Source organism: Populus euphratica, unplaced genomic scaffold (genome assembly GCF_000495115.2).
Source record: "Populus euphratica unplaced genomic scaffold, PopEup_1.0 scaffold173.1, whole genome shotgun sequence".
NCBI lineage: Eukaryota > Viridiplantae > Streptophyta > Magnoliopsida > Malpighiales > Salicaceae > Populus > Populus euphratica.
The window spans coordinates 774,552-779,687 of NW_011499951.1; positions in this window are offsets into that span (position 1 = coordinate 774,552).

Sequence of the window (5,136 nt, forward strand, 5' to 3'; positions counted from 1 at the left end):
AACTCAATATGGACTTTAATGTTTGATACTAACATGTTTTATATTTGTTATCTTGTTCACTCTTTAATACTTTGCTTGTTAAATGACTAATCTAGATTTATGTTGTATAACACTTCGTACAACAAATACTTGGCACTTTCATAGCCCATATTATATAGTATAACCGACACCTCAGCTATGAAAGGAACTTGATTTGTTGTTAACATAAGTTATAATCATAAATGTCTGACGAGATTTACAAGCATTAGCATTAATCAAATCAGATGACTAATGTAATCATGTTAACAATTTATAATTTGATTGGAACCTTCTTTGTGTGTGGTTTCCAATTGAATAATAAGAGTTTATATTATACTTGTTTGACATGCTATTAGTGGATCCTCTAACCTTAACATTTATTGTTATCATTATTTAATCTTTACGTTAATCTTCCATCTAAAAGTTCTCATCAACTTTTTCTTCTTCTTCTTCTTCTTCTTTATTACTACTACTATTATTACTACTACTACTATTTTTATTATTATTGTTATTATTGTTACTATTGTTGTTGTTATTGTATTATTATTATCTCTAATTTATATAATTAACCTCCTTGTGGTTCGACCCCTATCTTGCTGGGTTATTTATTACTTCAACACTCCTACACTTAGGAGAAGACATCAATCTTTTGGTCGTGTCGAGGGCATTTTGATATTTTCATTTTTTTCCTGAATTGTTTAATGCTTAAAGTTATTGAAGCGAGCTCGGCATGCCCTAGCACATTGGTGGCATCTACATCATTCAGGTAATGTATGTGACACCACTTAGTGGATGTAACTGGCCTTCCACTGTCTTTCTAAATATGTCGTCGTATCTTTTTCTAATTAAATGGCACATGGCAGATTACGACTGTCGAGTTATCACCCATGACCATTTGATTTTTCTTTTTTTTTTCTTTTTTCTAATAGGTAATATACACCATCGTCCTCTTTGTTTGTTACTTTTCAGTTTCAATCATCATTCAATTAATTTCTTATTTTGTTCCTTTTCCATTAATAAAATTTTTTTTTTTTTTTCAATTTAATCCTTTAATTGAAATTTCTCATATTTTTTTGTTTTCATTTCGGTTGTCATTTTTTAAAATTTCTAATTTTGTCCTTAGAACTTTTGTTGAAGTTTTTTTCCTTTTAATTTCATCCTTCAATTAGATTTTTTATTGTTTTATTTTTTTCAGTTTGACTCTCGTTCTTTTAATTATTTTTCCTTTTAATTAATTCTATTTTTCAATTCAATTAAACTCCCTAATTGAAAATTTTTATTCCTCTAATTAATGTTTTTTCTCACCCTCATTTTTTATGCTTTTTTGTAATTAATTTTTTTCTGGTTTCATCTTTCGACATTTAGTTTGTTAGGAATTCAACTTTTGCATTAATTTCTTTTTTTAATATTAGTTTTATGATTATCTTCAAGTTTTTTCTATTGGTTTATCCTGGTTTCATGATCTAGGTCATGATTTTTGCATGGATGTTTTGAATATAACTTTTTTTCAAATTGTAATGTTTTATTTTATTTTTTAAAGAATTATAATAATTCATCTATTTTTTATACAAAATAAAGTTTATTTTCTAAAATAAAAAATATTTTTTAAAAATTATATTATTGATGTGTTCGGCCTTACATAATATTTTTTATGACCTAAGTTTATTCAACCAGTTTTATTTGTGTTTATCTTATAAATCATGGGTTTTTTATGATGTAAATTTATTTTTTATTTAAATAAATAAATAAGTTAACTAAACACAATCGGAAATATATCTTATTTTATATTATGAAATATTTTTATCTCACTTGCATAAAAGTTTTAATTTACATTTTAAATTTTTATATAAAAATAAATATTGAAACAATCTATATACCCAATATTTTTTATAAAAAAAAAAATTATAACGTGCAGCGAACTGCAGGCAAAAGCCATTGGACTGTGGTGATTTCAAGAAAGAGTCAATAGCTTCTCTCTCACGAAAGGGGTGGAAAATAGCATTTTTGGTAATTTTAAAGTTTTTTTATAGAATAATCAAAATTGCTAATATGAATTATTACAGGATCATAACTTACCTTTCTCAAAACCAAACAATATGAATAATTGAGGACCATAGCATAACTTTCTTAAAACATAAATGGTCAAAATAATCCCCATCGTTTCACTGTTTATTTTGTAGAGAACTAGTTTTATCACTTGCATTTTGTCTATGATAGAATTTCAAGTTAATTTAAATAATAATAATAATAAGATAATGTGTTAATGGTATAGATTTATTTAAAAATATCATGATTTTTTTTTAATTCAGAAATGCAAACATACTTTTCCGTAAATATATTGTTTATGCTACAAATAGAATTTCAATTTAATTTTTAATATAGTAAAAAAAGGTATTAATTTTATGAATAGGTTCTCTTATATTATGATTTTTTTTTAATTGAAAACACACAGAGATGCTATTTGCACTTAATAAAATAAATAAATAAATAAATATCAATAAATTATGAAAGAGTTGTTAATGTTAATTAAATACTTAGCTATTCTTTTTTTTTAAAGCAAAATACAATTGAGTATGCAAATATTTAGACCCAACTATTTATTTTTAATTTATTTGATTTTATTTTTTTTTAATTTTAGAGGTTGTGTTTTCTTATCAAGAACAAATAATATTTAATTTTATAAATAGAACATGCAAATAAATTCTATTTATATTAAATATAAAAGAAGAGATCTCCTTTAAAATTATAAAAATGAAAAATAATTATAAAAAATAACTAATGTTTAAAAAATATGAACTAAAAAATGTTAAAATGAGAGAAATAGAATATTAATCTAAATTTAAATTAAAAAGTTGACAAACCAATAAATTAGAAAAGAGTTGTTAATGTCATTTAAAAGCTAAAATAGAAAGTCAATCTTTATTTTAAAAACCAAAGACCTATGAGTATTCAAATATTTAACTATGATTTTTTTAATTTATATGATTTTTTTTAATCTTAGATGAATAATTTTTATTTTATGAATACATCATGCAAATGTGATATATTTATATCACATATAAAAAATAATATCAATTTAAAAGATAATTAAATATATAAAAATATAAAATGATTTAAGTAACAACTACAATTTAAAAAAGGAGAATAAGAAAATTTAAGTATCACAGGAATTAATTGAAACCTAAATTTTTTTTTTAAAAAAAAAAAAGCAAAGTGAAAAATACATAAAAATAGGGAAAGCATTAATTTATATTTGATTAAAAAATTAATCAAAATAAAAAAAGATGTCAAATAATGATGTATCCACCCTACATGCCCAACATTAAATACAAGAACCCAAGTTCATGCATAATTATTTTTTAAAGAATAAACGATATATTATTTATTTTTTTCTAAAAAAAAATGAAAGGTCGCCTGTATTAATAAACAACCTACTACCTTCTAAGTTGTTTAGAATCTCATTACCGCCATGGTGTCTAGAAAACCGAGTTTGGCATAGGAATCCGGTTCCAATCTATTTTCACCTAAAAGCACCACAAAACCTTCATTAACCACCTACCAACCCTAATAAACCCCAAAACACTTCAAAAAAAATCAAATCAATAAAATCTAAACAAACTTTAATTTAATTTTTTAGTATATTTATAAAAAAAATCATTATTAATCAAATAAAAAAAATTTAAACAGGCTTGAATCTATTTTTTCAGCATGTTTATATAAAAAAAACATCGTTATAAAAAATTTTTTATAGAATTTATAGAATGGAATATTTTAATATAAAGATCAGTAATTTTTATATTTTAATGAATTTCTTTTTCTTTTCTTAAGAACTAAAAAATAAATAAAATAAATTTTTGGATTAAATAAAAATTCTAAAAACCTTAAGATTGTCCGTGCATTTTCTTCTTATTTTATTTTGTAGTCTCTCATTTTTAATATTGTATTTGTACTAATTTAAAACCCAATTTTTTAGTATAACTGTAAATGAACAATGATTATCCCTATTTGTTTTAGTTTTATTAATTAATAATCAATGACAATTATTTATTAATAAATAATTTGTGCATTAAGAGATACCCTTGTTCCCCGTAGCGTAGGCTAGATATTGTGATTCGAACCCCACACCCATGCTGGCGGAAGATGAAAAACATGGTGGGTCCAGGAGACCATCCGGCCTGGAAAAGAAATGCTGGCCGAGCCGAGACTCAAGCGTCGTGGCAAGGATGGTTAACACGATCGTTGTCACGTGATATCATCAGCTGTCTTGTTTCAAGATTTTGCAACATTATCCTATTCCATATCGCATCAAAGTGGGGGCATTACCTTAGCTGTAAGCCTGTAATGCCTCCTTTGAGATATGATGAGGCTCCTAATCAAACATATTATGATATGAACGAAAGAATTTACGTGACGGTACTGCTCTGTACTGGGTCATATCCAACGGTGGCTTTCATGAATAATGATGATTAAAAATCAAAACCGATGTGTTGTAATCACAAGAGTTTTTCCAGAACAGTCAGTGTGTGGATGAAATGGACTGTTCAGGAGGCGTGCGGCTTCGATGATGATGATGAAATTGACCGTACGTGTTCATGGTTTGATGAAAAACTAAATCAAGTGTAAAAACGGACGCAAATTTGGTCTGCACTCTGACTAAGGATAGAAGCCAACGTCCTCGAGCTTGTGTATATTTCCAGTGCAAAATGCATTACCAGTTTATGGGCCAATGTCCTCGAGCATTCTTTCTGGAATCTACTGGCTTTAAGTGCACCAGTACACGATGTGAAATTCGGAAACAGTGCTGATAACGGGGCCTTTTTCTTTTTCTTTTCTTCTTCCAGGTTGATTGCCTTGATTTCCTATTCATTTTCCTTCCACAGCTTATTACCTCAAAATTATCTTATCTCAAGTTCTCTCAATTACAAGCTTGCTGATTTAGTTTTCAATTTTTCTGCAGACATGACGTTCAAATCCAATACTCCACGTTCCGAATTTGGATCTCCAAAGATTGAGAAAACTAAAAGGATCCTGACTAATCATATGCACTTGTACTGTGGGCGTGTAAATCAAACGAGCCCTTGTAAGATAAGAGGCATGTGCTTGGCTTTTTCCTCCGCT